Source organism: Adiantum capillus-veneris, chromosome 15 (assembly GCF_014529385.1).
Source record: "Adiantum capillus-veneris isolate H3 chromosome 15, ASM1452938v2, whole genome shotgun sequence".
In the NCBI taxonomy this organism is placed as follows: Eukaryota; Viridiplantae; Streptophyta; class Polypodiopsida; order Polypodiales; family Pteridaceae; genus Adiantum; species Adiantum capillus-veneris.
Window position 1 is genome coordinate 116,731,285 of NC_140945.1, and position 24,278 is coordinate 116,755,562.

The window sequence follows — 24,278 nt, forward strand, 5'->3', positions numbered from 1 at the left end:
CCAGTAGCATACTTCTATTATTCCATGCACCCCATGGCATACTTCCCGCTCACAATAAAGCACCTCCAAGAACACCAAATAGAGCACCATCGTACTCACCATCCAAAGACATACCTGCACCATCGCTCGCACCGAACAAACCTGGTATACCTAACATACTTAACTAACCCTCCCAACCATGTAAAGCTACATCCTCATCAAGCAAATCTTGTACCTGCTCAACATCCCACTACACAGCTGCATTTATCAGCATCCCCTTCAACCACCATTCACAAAGCTCCTTGGAAATCTTAGACACCGCCTTGGAATCCCAATCACTTGCAAGAGATCAAACTCATCATACCTTGACTAGGAGGACTCGGTCTCCCAACTCGTGTCAGCGTTCATAGAGCTACTATCACTTGACCCAGTCTCCCCCCTACATATTTGCTTCGAAATGCCACCTCTAGGGCTTCACAATTTGTCTTTTCTTCATTGCATAGGCCATCGAACCATAGCCTCGCTTTACCACGAACCAGCAGCGGGAACACCTGTACCGCACCGTCTTCTTTCAACAAACCGCTTTCTAGCACGAACAACCCATAGTCTTGGAGCCAGGTCTCTGCATCTTTGACCCTAGTGAAAATGGGAAATCCCGCCCAAGCCACCACTAGCAGCACTTGCTCTTCAAAGGTCGCACCTTGGCATCACCAAAATCACCGCTTCGACATCAACTAGGAGCATCAGACAACTCCTCAGTGGGGGCACCAGAAGATGGAGAGAGGGAATGGAGAACACACCCGACACACAAAGAGCTGCCCCTATATAGCTCAGGGTATTCACAGCACCCCTGTCCTCTCAAAAACACCTTCAAAACAAACAACTTACACAAGCAAGGCCTAGTCGGCACTTTGCCCAATGCACTCACGACCTACACAATTGCTAGACAGCGATCACACCGATCCTGTCCGCTTCCAGCTCTTCCACAATTGAACACCTCTCTCTCTTTCACACATACACACACTAGGGGCCCGGGGGGATGCACACGCTCACACACACCAGCACCACACACCTTGGAGACAAGCAAAGAAGAAAGGGGGAAAGGGGGGAGAGACGATGCCAAAAAATTGACAATGACAGCTTCTTTACACACCATGTACAAAATTCATATGTCTTGCTTTGGGTCGCACCATGGCCATCACAAATCTATACTAAGAGGTATACACATCCCTCGCCACTGGAATCCGTCGGCACACACCTCGACAGAAAAATTGACTACTGGCTTTGCTTGCATAACAGCTCCTCCTCTTGGTAGCCCTTGCTAGCTTCCTTTTCTATAGAGCTCTCGCCCTTTTGAGCCTCTTCGCAAACAACGCATGACGGCCTCGATCGTTGAGCGCACAAAGATCTCCTTCTTCTCCCAATTCCCTTTCGATCCAAAAGAAAAACCCCCCCGTCGAAAACGGTTCATCCTTACTTTTTTCTTCCTTCCCTTTTTCCTCACTTTCTAAAAACATCCCACTTAGCAATGGCACCAGCGCCACTACCTCTTGAATGAAAAGAGTTCCTCTTTTTTTATCCTCAATGAACTTTATTTCCCTACTCCATCCACTTTCTTTCTTTTACATTTACAACTAAAGGATTCTTAAGAAAGCATTTCCCACATTATCCACGCCCGAGTCCGATGATTTTGTAAATTTCCAAGGAAGCTCACTATGCTCTCGCCGCATCTCGGCTTCTTTGTGACCTTGAACAACGAGCCCAAAAGTTGTCGAAAACCACCCACTTGCACTAGGTGGCCATGACTCCAATCATTGAACCATCAATTTGGGCTAACTCCCCACCTCCCATGCAATTTTCCAGAATCTTGGCGAGCTCAAGGAAATCCATGTCAACGCGCTTACCAACATGGCCCGGTGAGCACATACCCGATCCCTGGCAAATATTCCACAAGCCCGTAACTTGCACATCTGAGCTCCAAATGGCAATCTGAAAAGATCGGCATGCTCCACAGCTCAAGGTTACATGTGTATCCATTGATCCCAATTTTGGCCACCTGTCTGTACCTGCCTTGTCTGTCGGGGATCTACTATCACCTTGTGAACTTAACTGCTAAATTACGGATTTTATGTTTACTATGTAGCTCATTTGCATAGAGAAAGTGTAAACATAAATTATAGATACATGCATTGTTAACATAAAAGATATCTACTACTTAAGCCTATGTAAATTGTTAATCAAGAAACCTTTGGTTGGATACTATAACAATAGGGGTCAGATGTGGTTTCAAATACCAAAGAAATGTCTTAACCAAATCATTCCCAAGAACATGATGTGGACACAAAGAAGTAAAAATTGGCTCCTTGTTTGACCTATTTCTAGTGATGATGAATGTTTACTGCACAGGATTTGTGAGGCTAAAGAGGATTTGTGAGGCCTTTAGCCTGGGGAGTTCACTAAAGTATATGTAACATAGCACATGTGTTTAACAAAAGGGATTTTATATTCTTGTAAAGTTACAAAAACATGTGTAGATAAGGCCTATAAGGGGTGCTTTTAATCCATTTTGGTTAATGCACATGATATAGGAAAATTTTACATAGTGAACGCTCCGGACCTTTGAACATAGAGCACAAGGGGGGGGGGGGGGGGAGGGTTGCTCTAAGTACATCAAACACTACACCTCTATCTCATGGCCATGCATTCAAAAAAGCCCCTATTTGTCATTTTAAAGCCCTAGGGAACCTCAACAAGAGGGAGGCACAAGGGTGAAATGGCCAAACAGAGACCCTATTTGGCCATTTTGTGCGTCCTTGTAGCCCCTCTTGTTGAGGGTCCCTAGGGCTTTAAAATGACAAATAAGGGCATATTTTAGTTGTTTTTCCATCCCTTTACCAAGACATTCCCAAGAACAGGGGGTGGATACAAGGAAGTAAAAAATGGCTCTTTGTTTGGTTGATTTCTAGGGGGATTTGTGAGGCCTTTGAACACATAACAAAATGGGGGGGGGATAGGGGAGCTCTTGCTCTCTGGACATCTAACATTACATCTTTATCTCATGCTCATATACAATAATTTTGTAAATTTTTTCCATGTAAAGGCTCCTAGGGCGCTCAGCAAGAGTGGCCACAAAGGCACGCGAAATGCCCATCCAGGACTTTTAGATGGGTATTTCTCGCGCCCTTGTGGCCACTCTTGCTGAGGGCCCCGGGGGCCTTTACATGGAAAAAATTTACAAGATTATTGTGTATGAGCATGATACAAGGTTTAGGTTTTTTTTTTTCAAGCGTTGAACTTTTAGGTTGTTTTCAACATCTTCTAGCTTCCAATTGGCTCTGAATCTGTCTGAATTTGTTCATCTCGTCGCACTCTTCGACCATCGTGTGATAAGAAAAAATCATATCTTGCTCAGATTCTCCAAAAATCAACGTGCAAGTTGGCAATTTGTTTAAAAATGATGTAAAACAGACATTTCTTACTTTTTCCTTAATCTACGGGCTCCAACGAGCATTAAAACCATGGAATCTAAAGATACTCAAAGAACCAATGTTTTTCATTGTGTTAAAGACTGTATTTCCTACATAAAAGACTTTCCCAAAATTTCGTCTTAACACCTTCAAAAGTGGCTTCCAAGGAGTGCCCTCGATCAAAATTTAAAACTGAAAGAAAACAATCAGAATGAACTCCTAGACTGTTGAACAAACTTTAAAACAACCAAAATTTCCTTCAAAAAAAGGTTATTGCTAAAAACTTGAAAATAGACCTCCCTTCCACAACGATAGAAATCTAAGGGTCCAAGGAGAGGTATGGTGTCACAAGTGCATGGTAGGAATCTCATCGAGATTTATTCCGTCGAGATCTCTTGTACTTTATCATGTCTTCTCATGTACAATCTTACCAAACAAAAACAAATTTACACTTTAAATGACTACAAATCTTATTTAACTTATCAAATAATCTAAAACATGGTAGACCTAGAGTGCTCTTACACATCAACAAACAAAAAAGTCCAAATTTCTTCTCATTAACTTTGATAAACATACATTCATGAACAACTTCCAAGGGGCAGTGCGGTCATAGTTCTTACGTCCATTCCATGACATGGTATGCTCATGGGGTGACCTATCACATAAAAATATCTTTGGTGGGGGTGCCCTCAATTTACGAAAGGGTGTGTTGCTGATGAAAAGCTGTTGTATTGTCCTACTAGGGATCTCTCCATGTTAGCATAATGATTTTTGGTATAGTGGGAGCCACATTGATTGAGAAGAGCTTTGTGCCACCATAAAAGCTTCATGTTATGCCAGTTCCTTGAGCCATTCTTGCAAACAACGCCACTCAACTAGCATAGTAAGAGGTCACCTTGTATCATGACGTGTTAGAGACATGTTCTTCAAACAAAAACATATATGAATTCAACATTTGCAAGCTATATAATAAGGAAACTTGTTAAGCATATGATGTACAAGTTTGCAAGTATTTCCATCCAACTGGGAATAAACAATCATAAACTATACATTAGGATGAGATTACCCACCTCTAACAAGCATGGATTTGAAGCACCTACCTGCAAGATATAACAAAGAAGGTTGTTTTAGAGAAAAAGTGGTGACACTTGACCTCTCTAACATGCCGCCTTTCACTATTTGTGCACAAAAGCAACCTTTGTGTCAAGCACTACAAAACAAGTGGAGGCAACACCTTATACTTCAAAGTCTATGATAAGAAAAACACAACCAAAAGTAGAAAGTATATTGTTACCTTGCACAAAGGGGTGTTTCTTTCAAATATGTGATGGTATTGACGAGCTTCATAATGCATACATCCTTTTCCTCCAATTGTTGTTGGAGAGTTTCAACCTCCCTCTTCGAAGAGGCAATACGTTCTTGTAATGCCACTATTTTGAGCTGAAGAGCTTGACATTTGTGCATCCACGAATGCAAAGAAGCACCTGCACCCATACACAACCAGTTGCAATAACCTAACAAGCCTACTTCTCCCCTCCCAAGATATTGAAGAGCCATCAACATTCGTCTCACCAATGGTACGACGTTCCTGGGATGAACTCTACTCACCCTCATGTGTGGCCTTCAGTGCAAACGTCGAGAACAAGCAAATATGTATTCTTCTATTGTGCGTAGTACATGGTGGTGGAGGCATACAATTTGTGATGTCCGTGAGCACCATGGCACTTGTTGCGTGAGGAAGCAAAGGATGAAAAGAGGGAGGAGGGAGGGAGGGAGAGGAAGGAACATGGGAGAAGAGAAGGGGGTAGGGGGGGAGAGAGAGAGGGAGAGAGAGGGGAGGAGGAGGAGAGAAGGGGGTAGGGAGGGAGAGGAGAGGGAGGAGGACAAGAGAACAAAAGGTTGTTTTCTTTTTGGGAGGATTTTTTTTTTTGAAAGGTGGACTTTCAGTGCTTGTAGGTTTAAAAAAAGGTCAAAAAATGATTTTTTGATATGTATATATGTTGAGGGGAGTTTTAAGTCAATAATAAGTAAAAATAATTGTTTTAAAAAAAGCCAAATTTTGGCTCTTAGTGACCCACGTTTTTACTGATGTGACCACACCCCTTTAGTCCCTTCACTTTCAAAAGGATAGAGAGAGAAAGTGACCTCTTAGGTCCACATCTTACATGTGTTTAAAGAAAAGGCTAGAAAAGCCTACTTAAAACTAGCTTCTTGAATGCCCTTGTCTCCTAAACCCTACATAACATTAGCTTTAATTCCTAAAAGTTAGGATTCCTTACAAGGCCCGTGCAAAGTCCATATTTCTCTTAATGAATGAACCCGTAATGCCCTCACTCGATTCTAAAGACAATCTTGTAGATGTCTCGCTTTGCAATCCTTACTTGGTGGTAACCACTCTTCAAGTCAATCTTAAAAAACATGATAGCCCCATTGAAATGCTTCAAAATGTACTCGATGCGAGACATAGGGAACTTGTTCTTGACTATCATCTTATTGACAGTTAGCATACGATATCACAGGTTTACATTGTTGAGACAAAGCCCGAAAATCCTCCTTCGATCGCTTCAGGTACCATGGAGGCAAGAAGCAAGTCTTTAGATTCTCCTTGAACTCCTCTCAACTAAGCTCGAGAGGGGAATGAGGAGAGACTTGGCATGGTCTGTGCGGGTGTCCTCCTCCATCCACTTATCCTTCCACATGATAGCATCACCCATGAGATGCATGGAGGGCAAGAGAACTTTGCTATTATCAGACTTTCTAACACGACAATTGCATCCATCTTTCCATTATACTTATTGAATGTATTCTTCTCAAGAATTGCTTCTTTGATGGTTCTTGTAGCATTGGTCGCCTCCGGGATGATCTTGGCAAGCTTCTCATAGTTTGGCTTTGATGAGGAGGAATCAGTTTGAACAGCAAGAGAGGTGATGAGATCATGCACATGGTTGCCCTCGCCGGCCGTCTAGCCTTTGTGTCTACCTCACACTCCCATCTACAAGCTTAGGCTTTGGCTACCAATTGACATTCCTCTCACTTTTTTGCTTCCACAAGCTCTCATTGACATGCCTCATCTTGCCACATCATCATCTCCATCATCATCAATTTATGGAATGCATGGGATTGGGTGGCAAGGGTAGAGGAGTAGGTGGAGGATTTGGTGGAGTATGGGGAGGATTTTTTGGAGGATCCAAAGAAGAAACTCGCTCGCCTTCTAGATTGTGACAGGTCTCCCTACCGCTACGAGTCTTGACCATGCAAGGATTTTCGTCCTTGTGCTCAAAGAAGGTTGCAGACTATTGTCCTACACGGAATGGCAAGCTTGTTGTCCCAAGAGTGAGAGGATTGTCCCGAAACACTTCAAAACACAACTCAAACACAAGACAGAAATAAACTTTTTTTGGGATTAGCAGATTAGTGCAAAATTTTCAAAGCTCTGATACCAATGTCAGGTGCAACGGAATTGAAATGTTCTAAACTTTACAATTTCACAAATCTTTACTTCTTTGCTTGCTTGAATATATGCTACTTAGCATGCATGATGGTTCCTTTTAGGTAGATAATGAGAGAGAGATAGAGATGTGTAGAGAGAGAGAGAGAGAACACCCCTTGATGGGGTCTCGACTAACCCTATCAAGGGCCCCCCACACCGTTATCGATGTGGTATTTGCTTTTGATTGTGTATATAGAATATACACACATGCAATACCTCAAAAGCAGACTCTACTGACTCGAAGGGAGAAAAGTGCCACTTGAATTTCCCTCCCAATGGGAGAGGAATGAAGGGTTGATGGTTGGCTGCAAAAATTCAGATATAGCTGCAAAAACACATCGGATTTGGCGCGCTTAGTAGGGCTAAAAACGCAACTGATGATGGAGCAGATGATGGACAATGATGAGAGCACTCGATGCAGTGAGGGAATGGTCCTGAAGAGGGTTGATGGGCTGCCAAACTGTCTAGGCTACAGTGGAGAACTAGCATTCGCAGATGCATGGCCTTTCCGACGGGAAACTAAGTCAAAACACCTATAAAAAAGTTGGATAGATCTGCAACTTGTGCCAGGAAAATTGATGAAAAACTGTAGACTGGGTGCTCCTTAATATTGACTTTATTGGTGACAAGTCAGGAAAATGTGTGCACACCTGAAACCATTTGACGAAAGAGCAAGACCGACACATTTCTCTAGCCTAGATCTACATCCACGTTATCACAGATGCCCATCGAAGTGTATTAACATCTGTCAAAATGTGTGCACAAACCATTTATGCAAGAGGGTTCCAAAACTAGAAAACATAATCTAATAGACTAGTCCAAACATGCAATACCTACAAGTGGGCTCACAAAAATTGCCAATATGAATCCTCCTAGGATTCTACGCACTCCTATCTAGAGATATGTAAAGAAAATGCTCTGGAAGTCAATGAAGCATGTCCACATGTTACACATAGACATTTTCACGTGTGACAAGATCGTACTTCATGTAGAATGGAAATCCAATCCTCTTTCGAGTTCGACTAATTGAGATCCACCTAAAATGATTTAAAGTTGCTCTATCTTTAGATAGTGTTGACCTTTGTTTGAAAAAGAGTGTTTGTAATTTATTGGAGGAGTATTTATGTGTTGCGTACACATGTACCCTCTCAACAATGCAAGCTACAGCATGTGAATCTCATGGCCCAAGTATTCATTCGGTAGTTTACGGTTTTATGCGCTATGATTGCATCTGTAATCATATATGATACATCATCATGTGCCAACCATATATGCTCCATATTGGGTGAAACTACCATGGTATGTGATTTTAGTGCATCGACACTCATTTACAGATCAGTGCGATAGCTAACATTGCTATGCCAGAATATTGAGAGTTCGATACAGAATGAGAAAATGGATTGACCATCAGAATGACCCGCGAATTTTGAACTACTTGATTTGAGTTTTTGCAAGTCTAATCACGGATAACTACTTTTCTTCCAAGAGGGGGGTATTTCACAAGCTGCTGACGTGGCAAACCCTTAAGATCTGACCAACTTAGTGAAATTGGTTGAGGGGCCCTAAAACTTAGAAGCAAAAGAAGACCCCTATATTTACAGAGCCTAGCCAAGGGGCCTAAAGACTTAAGGGGGTTAGGGCTTTAAAAGGGGGTTAGGGCTTTAAAATACTAACTATACCCAACTTAAAAGTATTTAGCCAAGCGGCCTAAACTCTAAGTAAAAAAACACACACACACAAATTGCATGAAGGATACTTACGTGGCAGTCCATCCTACGATTCGCCGAGATGATGATGTGGCATAGTACATATTCCCATTTTTCCACTACAACCCTATGGGCACTAGATTTTGGTCAAAGGGTACTCTCTTTGACCATTCCACCTTGCGGGGAAGCATAGGAGAGTCCAAGAGCTTGTACCTTGTTAAAGCAATATAGAGAAATACTGAAAGGGGGTGGGCCACTGCAATTTGAGAGTGGAACTCCACCACTCTATGTGTCTCTCACATGGATTCTCTCTCTTTCTGTTTAGTTGTTTTCAAATGCTAGAAGGCTATTCTAAACCTTTTTTTTGGTTGGCACATGGTACCGTCTCGTTACAACCCGTTCGCACACTTCACGTTTTGCAATATAAATCTAGGCATCCGTATTGGTACGACGTCATCATATTTTGAGGTTACAAACTTGATTGACTTGATCCGACCACTCTTGGGCACTTAAAACAAGTCCTTTTTAGTGGAATAAGCAAGGTTCTCACTTTGTGAAAGTTACCACACTTTCTCATTCAAGGCTATTATGGACAATACCCATTTCACGTCATGAAGCATGTGAGTTGTGATGCTCTATTAAGAATGCAGTGGCATTGTCAGATTGATGATATCATTGCAATACAACCAAGGTGTCACAAACTGGTGAAGTGACAGCCCTACAAAGTTGTCCCAACTAATAGCCAAGTGACTAGGGGACCCAGAGGACACCTAGCAAATACACACGGCACGTTGCCCAGTTGTACGGATGTCAGAAATCACGCTGACATGGCAAGGCATACGAACTTCCGTGAATCACGTTGACTGTACGGACCTCGGCGTTTTGCGCTGACTGTACGGACAGTACGGATTTTCCGCAAAACGTGCTGATAGATTTTGGTTAGAAGCTTTTGGGAACTCTTGCTTTTAATTTTAGAAGCTTTTGGGGCTCTGCTTTTGGGCATCCCTTGTAAGAGTAAATAAGCCTCAGGGGCTCACTTCTCTGGGCATCTGGACGTAGAGATTGAGAGTAAGCACACGCGGGCTCTTGTACTTTGCACACAGATTAATATAAAAAGAAATACCGAAAGGGGCGCCAGTCTTTGGGGCCAACACCACTTGGCACGGAACTACACCGGGCCATGTCGTTTTTTTTTAACGTGAATCTCTATTGTGTCACGGTAGAATTTAGACTTGGGGTGTCCAAGTTTGTTACAGTAGTATCAGAGCACGGCCGATTTCTTTTCTACCGAAAAATTCGATCCTTTTCGCAACTTATGGATTCCAACAAAAATCATTCGACTTCTTCTGCATCTGCTAATGCGAGAAGAGATCACGAACAAGATTCAACCAAATTAACAGAGGAAGAGTACGGACCACCTCGGCCTACTCAATACGAACTTCAAGAGATGGAACGTCGACAGTAGTTGACGAGTGCACGAAGCAGATGATGAAATTTGCAAAGGACCCTCAATTTGCAAAATTTTTGTCTCAACAATGCATCATTGAAGTGCACACTCAGTGGCAGAAAGCCACCAAACTACCCATCAAACCTGCAATCAAGAAACCCCCTTCTCCGAGGATTTTTACAGGACAAGAACTACAAGAGGTGGTTCAAACTCAAATCAATCGGCTTTTGGATGCGAAAAATCAATCCAAAAAGCAAGTGAAAAAGCGCAAGCAGGGGTCTAACTACCCTGGTTATTTGGGCCGTCCAATCTTTTTTTGCATCGATAAGAAAGCAGAAGAAGCGTGTACGCTTTGAAGCACTACGCAGATCTTCTTCTTTCTCTTCTTATGACACTTCTTCTAGCTCATTTGACTCGAGCGAGGAAGACAGGAATGGCAAAAGCGAAGCAAAAAGCAAAGCTTCAGAAAGGGCAAGAAAAAGGCAAAGAAACCCAGATTTCTCCCAGCTTTTGACAGTTCTACAAAGGAGTCATCCTCTGACAATTCGGATTTCGAGGAACATATGTTTTATGCAAAGAAGAAGATTTTTTACAGAGCCAACCAATATGACTTCCTCGAAGACAAAAGCAAGAAAGCAAAAGAATTCAAAGAAGGTGGAAATTTGATTAAATTTGAATCCTTTTCTCGGTTCCGAGATGCTCCGAGGGCTTTGGCCTTCATCCAGCAGTTTGACATAGCCTTCTCTAGAGGGCATTACTCAAAGCACTCCAAGATTAGGAGGGCGGCATCTTTTCTTAAAGGAAATGCTCGAACATGGTAGTCCACCCTTCTTCTGAGGAAGGAAGCTCCAGTCAAGTGGTTGAAATTCAAAAGGCTCTTTATTTCTTCTTGGCTGACTCGGGAGTACGAACAGGATATACGAACCGCTTGGAACGATTATCGGGCAAAGAAAGCAACTTTGACAAATAGAAAGGGCCAAAAAGTTACGCTTGATGTAAAACTGAAGGCGAGTCCGTCTCTATTGCATTGGCTTCGACCATTTCCAAATTAATGAAATCCAATCTTTTTGTTTACTCGATCTTCTTAAAAGAGTTAAATGATGAACACAAAACGAACACGTCTAAACTTGATAGAGAACGCCAAGATTTTTTCCACACTCATGTCGATTGCTTCTCTGAGGGCCTACAAGGCGGGTTGCCCCCATCTCGTCCTGAGGATCACACCATTGATCTGGTTCCTCGAAGCACACCACCGAACCGACCACCTTACCGTGTTAGCCGAGCCGAGAATGAAGAGATTATGAACCACCTTCTGGAAAAGGGTCTTATCCAACCGAGTGCTTCACCCTACTACTCTCCGATGTTGTTGGTTTTAAAGAAAGACAAATCTTGGAAAATATGCATTGATTGCAGAGCTCTCAATAAAATCATCATCAAGAACAGATTTTTGATTCCAAGGATCGATGATATTCTTGACAGACTTCAGAGATCGTCTTGTTTAAGCAGGATTGATTTGAAAAGCAAATTATCATCAGATTCGAATCGCTCGGAGAGATGTCTACAAGACAGTCTTTCAGACGAGCTTTGGTTTGTAAGAATTTTTGGTGACGCCTTTTGGCCTTACCAATGCTCCAGCGACTTTCAACCAAATGATGGATAGAATTTTTCGAGAGTATAGATCATTTGTCGGCACTTTCTTTGATGACATTATGGTCTTCTCCAAGGATGAAGCAACACATAGACACCATTTGCTACAGGTCTTTCAAGCATTACAAGATCACGAGTTAGTTATCAATGCCAAAGAGTGAATTTTTCTTGTCGGGGATACACTTTTTGGGACACGTCGTCTCAGCATCAGGAGTATACATGGACCCGGCCAAGATTGAGACTATACTTGATTGGCCCGATTTGAAGAATGTTTATGAAGATAGAAGCTTCTTGGGTTTGTGTTCTTACTACCAGCGGTTCATTCGAAAGTTTGCACAGGTAGCTTACCCTTTGCACATTCTGACACAAAAAGGAGTCCCTTTCTCGTGGAGACCCACAGAGGTGACTACCTTTCAAACACTAAAAGAGAAATTGATTATTGGACCAGTATTGACTTTGTCGGATTTGCAAAAGTCTTTTGAGGTATATTGTGATGCTTGTGGTCATGTCTGGGAGCAGTCTTAATGCAAGAAGGCCATGTCATTGCTACGAAAGCCGATTGTTTTCAGGGTCAGAATTGACATCAAAGATTTATGAAAAAGAGCTTTTGACAATGATCCATGCTCTTACTCAGTGGCAACATTACCTACTCGGAGCAAAAGTCTTTTGAAGTATATTGTGATGCTTGTGGTCATGTCTAGGAGCGGTCTTAATGCAAGAAGTGCATGTCATTGCTATGAAAGCCGATTGTTTTCAAGGTCAGAATTGACATCAAAGATTTATGAGAAAGAGCTTTTGGAAGTGATCCATGCTCTTACTCAGTGTCGACATTACCTACTCGGAGCCAATTTTATGGTCTTCACTGATCATCAAAGTTCACGCTACTTCCTGTCATAGAAGCAACTTTCGGAAAAATAGATGCAGTGGGACAGAAAAACTTAGTGGTAGATGCTTTGTCTCAGAAGCCCCTCGTCTTGCCTATTTCCACGATTCATCATAGAAGCTTCGAGGCCATGGTCGATCAGTACGCCACAGGTCCGGACTTTTCGAATGTATTCACTCGAATACAGAATGGGGAGGTAGTAGCGGGATATTCCATACGAGATGGCTACTTGATGAAGAAAACGATGTTGTGCGTCATAGAGCCACCAAGAAAAAAGGTTCTAAATAAGTGACAATGTCCACCTTTTACGGGTCACCGCAACATCGACAACACCTTGAAAGGTGTGGAGCGTTACTTCTTTTGGCCGAGACTCAAGAAGGATGTGGACAACTTTGTACGCAGTTGTTTAAGATGTCAGAAAGTCAAGTTTGACAGGCATAAGGCATAGGGATTCTTACTGCCTTTACCCATTCCCACCCACCCCTGGATAAGTATGGCTATGGATTTCATTTTCGATCTCCCGAAGACTCAGAGTGGAGATGATGGCATTTGGGCTGTCATCGACACATTCGGCAAGCAAGCTCACTTCATTCCGGTGAAGAAAACAATCAAGCCGGATTATTTAGCGAGATTGTTCATTGCACAGATTTTCAGACTACATGGCATGCATGAGACAATAGTCTCCGACAGAGATCCCCAATTCACAAGTTTGTTTTGGAGGGCTATTTGGGAGAACATTGGCACGCGGTTGCAGTTCTCATCATCATTCCACTCGCAGACAAATGGGTAATCTGAGATTGCAAATTCAGTTGTTATGGATTTAATGAAGTCTTACATTTCTTATCAAAAGACTCAATGGGAAAATAATTTACCCTTGTTGGAATTTGCCTACAATAACACGATCCACTCTTTGACGGGGAAGGCGCCATTTGAGATCATTGAAGGTGCTCCGAAGGTTCCACCCTCCTTAGCACGAAAAGATGAGATTTTTGAAGCCGACCAGTGCACAAAGGACTTGGACACTACTTTTACCAAGATCCGGGAGGCTTTAACGAAATCTCAAGAACGACACAAGAAGGAAGCAGATCGACACCGTCGCGACTTGAAATTAAAGGAAGACGATTGGATGCTCTTACGTTTTGAGAAGGCACGCCTAAAAAAGAAAAAGAGAAAGGAGCAGCTTTTTCCAAAGCTTAGCATGAGATATTATGGATCTTTCCAGATAAAAGAAAAGATAAATGATGTTTACTTTAGACTAAAGTTGCTCGATACTTGGAAGATTCACAATGCTTTTCATGTGAGTCTATTGAAGCCTTTCAAGGCGATGTGGCCGATGACGAGGAGCCAGATGAGCCACCCGAAGTGTAGGAAAGAGGAGATACTCATTCCAGAACAGATTTTGGTACAAAGGACAGAAAGATAAAAGGTAAAGTGATTAGGTGGTTCTTGGTTAAGTTCAAGAACTATCTTGCAATGGATGTAAAGTAGATGGAGGAGGACCTAGCAGATACTCCTCATATTTTGGAACTTTACCTTGAAGCATTCGGTTTAGGATAGTCTACTCCGATAGAACCCCGATTCAACGAGGGTGAATCTAGTGCAACAGGTTTGCACAAGAGGGAAACGACTCCGCTCCTTTGTCAACGGAGTATCCTGATTTTGAATAGAATCATTGATATCCCCTTTGGGTTTCAAGGATACTAAAGGACTGAGTAGTATTCTGTTGTATAACTTTATAAATGAAAATCCCGAAAATAAAAATGATATATTTGTACTTGACTTGTTTGAGTGCATGAGTTGAAAGACAAAATGACTACAGCATTTCGGTCTCATGAATCTCTATAGACTTGATTGCAATAAGGATTAGTTAATCGGGCATTCACGAGGACAAGAATGGATCTAAGTGCAATTACCAAATATGTTGCCTATTGGTCATGGTCTACGATTTATAATGAATTTGTATGTGATTTGTAATGTGATGTGACTGTCATTTTGTACAAGTGCTAGATGTGTCGTGTCTAGTGCGTCGGTGCTAACAACCAGTGTCTATTCAAACAATTTATGACCTCTATATGTTTGCAGACGTAAACAAGGGTGATTACAATTCTTTCAAGAGGAGGGTATGTCACAAACTGGTGACGTGGGAGCACTACAAAGTTGTCCCAACTAATGGACCAAGTGACGAGAGGACCCAAGGATACCTAGCAAATAAACATAGCACACTACCCAACTGTACAGACATCAAAAATCATGCTAACTTGTTGACGTGGCAAGACATACGAACTTTCACGAATCTTGTTGACTATACGGACCTCCACGTTTTGCGGACTGTACGGACAATATGAATTTTCTGCAAAAAGCATTGACAAGTTTCGATTAGAAGCTTTTGGGAACTCCTGCATTTAATTTTAGAAGCTTTTGGGGCTCTACTTTTGGGCATCCCTTGGTAGAGTGAATAGGCCTCAAGGGCTCACTTCTCTAGGCATCTGGACACAGAGACCGAGAGAGCACCCGCGGACTCTTGTACTTTGCACGCATATTAATATGAAAAGAAAAACCGGAAGCGGCGCCAATCTTTGGGCCAATACCTCTTCGCACGGAACTATGCCAAGTTGTGTAGTCTTTTGTGAACTATTTATAAAGTGAATTTCTGTTGTGTCACGATAGAATTTAGACTTGGGGTATCCAAGTTTGTTACACAAGGCATATTGTGATACAGCACCGTGGAAAGTCTATCACGCTTCAAGCCAGACTCAATGAAAATCCTTCCTCATTACCTGATTTTTGATTTTTTTGTTCCTCTTCAGATAGTCGTCGTAGTTGTTCGAACTTCTTCAATCTTGACCGAGCTTGTTTGGGTCTATTTGAAATTTGTGTGTTGCCAGCGGCATGCTAACCATTCCTACTAAAAACTTAAAAATTGGTGTCATGATAATGTACACAAATGTGTTCAAGGACAATCACTCTTCTTTAAGAGAAATGTATGTGACAAGCTTGCATGTAGCAAATGACAAAACATGTGAAGTAATAACCGAGGCTAGGCCTCAATTGTAAAACAGAACGATGCGTTGCCAGACACATTTGTACACTTTCTTTGATCATAATAAATACCACCAGGAGTGCTCAACCTGAGGCCCAACACTCACACAGTCAGCTTTAAACTTGACCCTTAATCAATAAAGAAATAATGTGTAACTACTGCCAATCAGATGATTCAATCGAATACTTGAAACTCGGGCAGAAAATATAGAACTAAACAAAGGAGATCATACTTGCACTGTGTGGACGACATGGGAGAGGCAAGCAAAAAACTACCAAGCAACCCCGAGTTATCCGCCGCAGATTATGCCACATTTTGCAGGCCCTATAGCTCACAGAAAGGTCCTTTGGTTCTCAACCCTAACTACCGCATTATCTGATGCAGCTTCACTTGCACCATCCATGATTCCATGGAATTGATTGTGGGGCAACGGTTTGTCAATCTCTCTGCAATTTTGTAGCCAGCAATCAGTCCTAGATCCCTCTCACATCGGGTGGGCAATTCAGCCTCAGATATGCGATTAAGAGGCCATAGCCACATCAAGTTGAATGTATCGGCATCATCAGATCTTTCCCAAGGTGCTTCTTCTTGAAGAGTTGTCATGGAGGTAATCTCCCAATGAGTCGAATCTTGCATTGAGTTATCCTCTGTTGTATATGCTGTTATGCAATGGAAAGCAAATACCACTCCAAAAACGGGGTGGCGGGGGGCCTCGTGAGGGTTGGTTGGGACCCTATCAGAGTCTCTCTCTCTCTCTCTCTCTCTCTCTCTCTCTCTCTCTCTCTCTCTCTCTCTCTCTCTCTCTTGGGGCTACAATGTGTAGGCTATGCACACATCAAGGTGGTTTGTACGATGAGTGTAGAATGAACCACTGTGGGGGTGCATAATGCCACATGATGTGGTGATGATCACGACAGAAAAGAACTGATGACCTCGCCGATGTGTGAAGAAAGACACATTGACACTGCTCCGCTGCCTGGAGGAGCCGGCTGAAGAATCCCACTTGCTGCGAAGAGTATGCAGCAGCTCAGTCCAAATGGCTGTCAAAACGGTGGACAAAGGGGAGGGCTGTGGGCCCAGAATGTGAGCACAACGAGCCTTCCGCATGATCCATAGCATGATGCTGCATATCGTGATGAAAACAAAGTCGCACTGAAAGAAATCCAGCTGGTGACTTGCCTCTGGGATCCTCTGTATAGTGCCCAGTCTATATCCGAAAGGAGTAAGCATGAAGACCGGATCTACCGGCAAGCCCTGGAGAAAGGTTTCTGACCCTGGAAATTGCAGAAGGCATGCAACTGCCCCCCCACATCACGAACCCATCGTGCATGCCCACTCTAATCAACAAACAACAAACTGCCATCCACATTGGATGGCTGCGCATATGGACAAATCCAGAAGCAGTGCCGCAAGGACTCCGGCTCTGAAGTACATCTCTGACAAGTCAAATCATGACCAGAGACTGCTGACCAAGTGCCAACAGGCAATCCCGCATGTGCTATCATCCACATAAAAAAACATATCCTACGGCTGCATGACCAAAACTGTCGCTAGAAAGCTCGAAGGACCTGCCATACCTCTGACTGGTGTGGACATGAGGTGGGTGTTGGGTCCACATAAGAAGCCTCCTCCCAAGACAGACATTGTACTCGAAAAGGATAGAGGGCGCTCCACAAAGGTCACTGCCACTCACTAGGATCCTAGTCCAGCTGAACAAGGGGCTTGCCTTGCCAAATCCACAGATCATGTTTTTACTATTGGGGAGGCATCACTTTGGAGCTCAATCAAAATGGCTGTCAAAATGGTGGACGTAGAGGAGGGCCGTAAGCCAAGAATGTGGGCACAGCGTGGAAAAAACAATGATGTCTTGCTGAAAGAAATCCAGCCGGTGACTTGCATCTGGGATCCTCTGTGGAGTGCTCAGACTATATTCGAAGGGAGTAAGCATGAAGACCGAATCTACTGGCAAGCCCTGAACAAAGGTTTGTGACCCTGGAAATTGCAAAAGGCATGCAAGTACCCCCCACATCACGAACCCATCGTGAATGCCCAATCTAATCAACAAACAACAAACTGCCATCCACACTGGCTGCGCATATGGACAAATCCAAAAGCAGTGCCGCAAGGACTCCTCTGACAAGTCAGGTCATGACAAGTGACTGCTGACCAAGTGCCAGAAGGCAATCCTGCATGTGCTATCATCCACATGAAAAAACATATCTTGCGGCTGATCCAGAGGGACCAAAACTGTGGTTAAAAAAACTCGAGGATGCACTAAACCTGCCATACCTCTGACTGGTGTGGACATGAGGTGGGTGTTGGGTCCACAAAAGAAGCCTCCTCCCAAGACAGACACACTACTCAAAAAAGGATAGAGGGGCTCCTTCATTGCTCAACAAAGGCCACTGCCACTCGCTAGGATCCTAGTCCAGCTGAACAAAGGGGCTTGCCTTGCCAAATCCGCAGTCTCCAAAGTGATGCCTCCCCAATAGTAAAAAACATGACCTCTAGAGACAACCTACCACTCTAGAAATTTATTGATATCCAAATAGTATGATAAGCAGAATAGTAGCCGGACGCAATGCAAAACACATCAAAACAAGCCCATGAATAAGATGGTGTCTCCAATTTGCTTAGAAAAGTAAAGATTTAATATTTTTTTGTGGCCACCCAAGAAAGTGGCGGGCTCGACAATGTAAATACGTCCCAACGCGAGCAGACTGACTGAGTGGGGAGAGGCATGGAAACAACGCCATTAATAATGCTCCAGATTGGTCAGAAACCCCTGTTTCAACGCTCATTTTTTAGGTTTAAAATCTTCAATAATGAGTGGCCAATCCAATCTGAACACAATCAAATTTAATAACGTTAAAAAACTGACAGGTAGCGTGAGCCTTTTTATCTCCCACATGCAGCCCATCTCGCAGGGAACTCACTTGCTTGGCCATTTAGAGGGGTAGTGCTACCAATTCAGCCTCTCCCAACAATTTACACTCACACACATAGAGCTCTCTCTCAGCTTTCGGTTCAGCCCTCGCTCTCTCTCTTCTGTGTTTTCCTGCTCTCATTCTCTTGTAGGCCATGCAGAGACCACAAAGCCCACCATGAAGGTGAAAAGCAAGCATAGGAGCTACTTGTGTGCGTCCCTCTGGGGAATAGTCGCACTCAAATAAGCGCAGTACTCGTTGTCCACGCAAATTTTTAGCACTTTGACAAGTTCCAAAAGCGATTTTCACTCTACTCACTTGGGTATCCCCTAAGTGAGCACTTAACAATACGGACCTCTCCCTCTCATAATCAAGCACGCATGGACTCCGCAAAGGTTCAAGCTATTCAGAATGGCCACAGCCTATTTCGGTTCATGATATCCGAAGTTTTTGTTCCTACTACACACAATTTATTTGCCATTTTGCACATCGCTGCACCTCTCCATGATCTCACAAAGAAAAAGAAATCCTTTGTTCGGGAGACTAAACAGAAGGAAGCTTTTGAAAAGCTTAAGTACCTTCTCACCCATGGACCAATCCTGTACTTGATCTACAAAAACCATTTGAAGTACAATGTGATGCTTCAGGCGATTGCATTGGCTGAGTTGTTAATCAAGAAGGCCACGCAATAGCTTATGGAAAGTAAACGACTTCGTGATGCGGAGCTTCATGCTCCCATCTATGAGAAAGAACTCATGGTAGTTATTCATGCTCTCTCAGTTTAGAAGCATCACCTTCTCGGAGCAAATTTCACAGATCATCAAAGTCTTCAATACTTTTTTTCCTCCCGCCTCCAACAACGGTCTCGATCCATGGTGGTGGCGCGTTGTGCCTCTTGTTGGAGCATCATCTCCATCATCGACTTGACCAAAGTCTCCTGTAAGGTGCAGCGGAATGAATGTTGTATTTTCTCAAGATTAGTGATCTTTATTGCTCAAGGTTCCTTTTAGTTCTTAGGGAAAGAGAGAGCTTTCTGTAACAAACTGCTGACGTGTCAAAGCCTAAAGAATGGAGCCAACTTACAGATGAGAGCAGAAACCCTAACCCTAATTTTTGCCAGAAACCCTAACTGTTGAAACCCTAACCCTAAAACCTGCAAACCCTAATTCTAGAAACCCTAAGAAGAACAAGCAACAGAAGAAGGAAGTCCTACCAACTTAAGGGGATCCCGTCCGATGGGGTCCCAAGTGGCATAAAGGCATTAAAAATAAAGCAGAACACACTCAAAAGACTTTGCACATCAAAATATGATGAAGTGGCACCTGTACAGACGTCCCGGAATTCGCGGCAGATTTTTAGGGAAATCCCGAAATTTTAGGAAAGTGAATTTTTGGAGTCAGCTTTTCATATTTGATGCTTTTAGGCTTTGGGCCTTTAAATATGAGCCTTGGGGACCCTCTCTGGCACTCTTCAGCACGCAGATTGCAGAGGAGGTGCTCCCCGGCTGTTGTACTTTGCGAATCAGCAGTAATATAAAGAAATACCGAAAGGGGCGCCAAGGTTTGGGGCCAATACTCTCTGGGGTGGAATTTCGCCACTCCGTGTCGCGTGTCGTCTCTCTCTCTCTCTCTCTCTCTCTCTCTCTCTCTCTCTCTCTCTCTCTCTCTCTCTCTCTCTCTCTCAGTTCAGTTGTTATTGAACAGTTGTTATTGAAGTGCTAAAAGTCTGTTCAGTCTGTTCTTTTCTATTGGCACGTGGTGCCTGCCTTGTGACAGTGGTATCAGAGCAGTGGTTACTCTCAGCACCTCCAAACGACGCAGGCTGCGGTCTGGGGGGCGTTTGGTTGTAAAAGGCCTCTATATGTCATGGCCCGGACCTTTTTAGGTTGTTTGCGGGAGGAGTGATGAGGGAGTCGTTGAACAGCTCATGGCTCGGACCTGGATGGTTATTTGCGGGGGGAGTGTTCATCGGCGGCATTATGTTTCTATGTCTTGTAACATGCATATGTGAGCATTTGTGTTGCATTGTGATGTGTCAACCACTGAATATTCCTAATTGGATGAGATTGCCTGGGTATGTAATTTTAGTGCATCAAGACACCCGAGGAAGATCAGTACGGTCTGGGTGTGATGGCTAATTTTACTACGCCGGAATATCAAGAGTTCCGATTTGGACGAAAGGAGAAGCTAACTCCTTGATCAAAACAGCCGATAGGAGCAGCTAACTCCTTGATCAAAAGAGCAGAAAGGAGAAGCTAACTCCTTATTAAAAGAGCAAACTGATTGTCCCTCGGAATGACCCTCGGAAATTTTTTGAGCTAACTTGAGTTGTTTTGCAGATATGGTGTAATCGCGGACGATTACTCTTTCAAGAAGGGGAGATGTAACAAACTGCTGACGTGTCAAAGCCTAAAGAATGGAGCCAACTTACAGATGAGAGCAGAAACCCTAACCCTAATTTTTGCCAAAAACCCTAACTGTTGAAACCCTAACCCTAAAACCTGCAAACCCTAATTCAAGAAACCCTAAGAAGAACAAGCAATAGAAGAAGAAGTCCTACCAACTTATGGGGATCTCGTCCGATGGGGTCCCAAGTGGCATAAAGGCATTAAAAATAAAGCAGAACACACTCAAAAGACTTTGCACATCAAAATATGATGACGTGGCACCTGTACGGACGTCCCGGAATTCGCGGCGGATTTTTAGGGAAATCCCGAAATTTTAGGAAAGTGAATTTTTGGGGTCAGCTTTTCATATTTGATGCTTTTAGACTTTGGGCCTTTAAATATGAGCCTTGGGGGCCCTCTCTGGCACTCTTCAACGCGCAGATTGCAGAGGAGGTGCTCCCCGGCTGTTGTACTTTGCGAATCAACAGTAATATAAAGAAATACCGAAAGGGGCGCCAAGGTTTGGGGCCAATACTCTATGGGGTGGAATTTCGCCACTCCGTGTCGCGTGTCGTCTCTCTCTCTCTCTCTCTCTCTCTCTCTCTCTCTCTCTCTCTCTCTCTCTCTCTCTCTCTCTCAGTTCAGTTGTTATTGAACAGTTGTTATTGAAGTGCTAAAAGTCTGTTCAATCTGTTCTTTTCTATTGGCACGTGGTGCCTGCCTTGTGACACTTTCCGTCTTATGGAGAGTGCTATCATCACGAACAAAGTGAGTGGATTGTGCGTGCAAGTGAATGAGACTGAGAGAAGGAGAGAGAAGAGATACGACACCGAGAGGTTGTAAAACCCTCCTCCGAAGGTCCCACTCTCGTCGGTGAGAGTGGTATACTTTGATTGCACAAAGGTGTACAATGCGTATGCAATGGACTGATGCAATGGGACTATGCCGATGATGACAACGGTGATGACGACGACGACTGGATGGCTGAATCTGTGATCTTCTTTAGGCTGAAATTCTTGGACTGTTTTAGGTCTGAAAATGACTGCTTTCGTACTGTGCTTATGGCTGAAAATGTATGTCCTTGTCAGGGCTTAGGGCTGAATAAAAACGCTGGCAAAAACCACGTCCTTGGCTGCGTTTTTGGGGGAAGTCCTTTGGCTGGAAAACACTGGACAGCAATGAGATTAGGGCTGAAATCGCTGGTCTATTGCAGGTCTAAGGGGCTGAATTCCTTACAGTGTTTAGGTGCTGAAAACGCTGCAAATCTGCAACTGAATGGTGGCGTTAGTAAATCCCTTTGCTACTGCCAATGAATAGCAAAAACGCCAGGCATGAGGAAGCATGGAGGCCGATGTCTGACTTGGGAAAACACCAAGGGAGAGGGCCTTATGGCGATGGCTGTAGAAGGGGAAAACGCCAGATGAGGGGAGATGGTGGCGATGGATCTGTTGCTGAGGGGGGGGTTTTGCTGAGAAGTTGCCTATTAAGCGGAAAGCTCCTGCTGCCTCTTCTGCCAGAAAGTGTGAACTTTGGTTTGCTTATATATTAACTTAGCAAAATTGCCCTACCTACTTTTGTTGGAAAGTCACTTAAAAATAATAAGTGAAAATACCAATAAATAGGAAAATAGGCTAAATGCACTGGAAAATTCCCCTAAATGATGCTAATGGATTCTGATGGGAATTCCGATGATCATGCTGTGTGCAACCGGAGGATATGCATCTATGCTAAGTGACTGGGCATCCACGGTCTACGAATAGACTCACATAAGTGCCAGATCACTGCTTATCTAGACTTGACTGAACTGACTGAACACTCCTGTGGTGTAGCTTGTCCACGGACACATAGGGTTGGGATGTGTCACGTGACATCCCCTCCTTTTCAAAGTGAGGTACTGGTACTGAACTGTATGGCATCGAGGGAGATCACCAGAGCATCCGGAATCCTGGAAGGGACTCTTCGCCGGCCCACTCTGATGTGTGGGTCGTGCGGTACTTGAACTTCATAAAGGTCTGCAACGCTTGCTTCTTTGGGCCGCGCCGAAAGCGACACAAAGTCTTCTAAATCTCCTTTCTTGCTTCAACTTCATCTAGAGTCATGCTTCTTTCATCTTCAAGAATCTCCATGGCTGAAAATTCCTGAAGCCATCTCCAACACAAAACCATGAACATACCCATTCCATGTAAAGTGAAGGAAAAAAATCTTGTCTTCTCTAAAGACTGTGTATGCAATGTAGATGAACATAGAGACGGAGTGACAACCCGTTCATCAAGCACATGCGAACAATGCGGTCGAATCTTTTTTGTTTGATCGAAATCAATCAATTGTGGCAAATCACAATGGAAATGCCCATGCTTGGTGCTCATACTATCATGTGCTCGTTCAGAAACTGTGTCATGCCAAGGAAGAAACATGGAATGCGTCTTCCTAACATACAAACTTTTCAACTTTTCATGAACAATCCGCATACACCCGTGCTCATCCAGGAGAGAAACGTGCTCAACATACAATATGTCATGCCTAGGAAAAGGGATCACATAACGATGTTGACTAAAATACAAGACACCGTCACGAATGAAACACTCGAACAATGAGTGCGTATCAATCGTGCGAACACACAATACTTCCTTTGATGGTTCTTTGGACAAGGCTTGAGAGCCAAGATCGCTTCTTCTTGAATGATCGAATCGTCCTATGGGGGTTTCTTTGGACCTCGACTCGAAAGCCAAGATCGGATCTTCGTGATTGATCGAATCTACAACGAGGTTAGCTTCGCTAGGAAAAGTATCCACTAACACATCATCCTTGTGAACAATCACATCTTGTTCATGCAATTCATCATGCTTGTCTTTATCATCCAGATCATCATGCAAATCATGGTCAATCAAATCATCATCATGCTTCACACAATCACGCAAATCCTGTGTGTCATGCTGTCATGCTGTGGAGAAAGAGAGACGGAGAGAATCTCCTTATCCCGAATCCTTTCAAGCTTGTCCTGCATATTAGCAATGAGAGATGGAGAATGAGCAATGTCCTCTCCATGAATGACAATAGGAGAATCACTTTTGGCATTGAGAGTTATAGTGTTAGTCAGAAAATCCATGAGAGCGTCATTATCACGAAACCATCGAATGCCCAAAATCATCTCACATCCGGAGAGAGGAGAAACAACAAATCTTCTAGTGAAGGCAGTCTGTTTAATTGCAAAGAACACATCAAGGCATTCCTCGGTGATGACAGCGTCCATACCAGGACGAAAGCAAGAGACCTCGATAGGAGATCTCGAACTAACTTCGAGACGTG

General features: G+C 43.4%; 1 protein-coding gene and 1 long non-coding RNA gene across 6 annotated transcripts in view; both read right to left on the bottom strand.

The window, feature by feature from the left end:
• Positions 1-3,987: 3,987 nt before the first annotated feature.
• Positions 3,988-15,519, bottom strand: LOC147441337 (uncharacterized). Of its 2 annotated transcripts, XR_015184313.1 has the most exons (4): positions 15,397-15,519; positions 4,741-4,930; positions 4,517-4,546; positions 3,988-4,321 (listed from the first exon to the last, which is right to left on the bottom strand). It is a non-coding gene; the product is annotated as an uncharacterized LOC147441337 (long non-coding RNA). The 2 variants fall into 2 exon arrangements; XR_015184312.1 differs by having other exon boundaries at positions 3,988-4,546.
• The window catches only part of LOC147441338 (protein TIC 20-v, chloroplastic-like), a 31,401-nt gene continuing 22,364 nt past the window's right edge, over positions 15,242-24,278 (bottom strand). The window contains exon 2 of one of the 4 annotated variants that reach the window (XM_086483007.1): positions 15,242-15,521. The gene's annotated coding sequence lies outside the window, so the exon portion shown is untranslated. Of the gene's footprint in view, positions 15,532-15,566; positions 15,748-24,278 lie in introns of those variants that run through there. The other 3 variants (XM_086483005.1, XM_086483008.1, XM_086483006.1) reach the window with 3 other exon arrangements.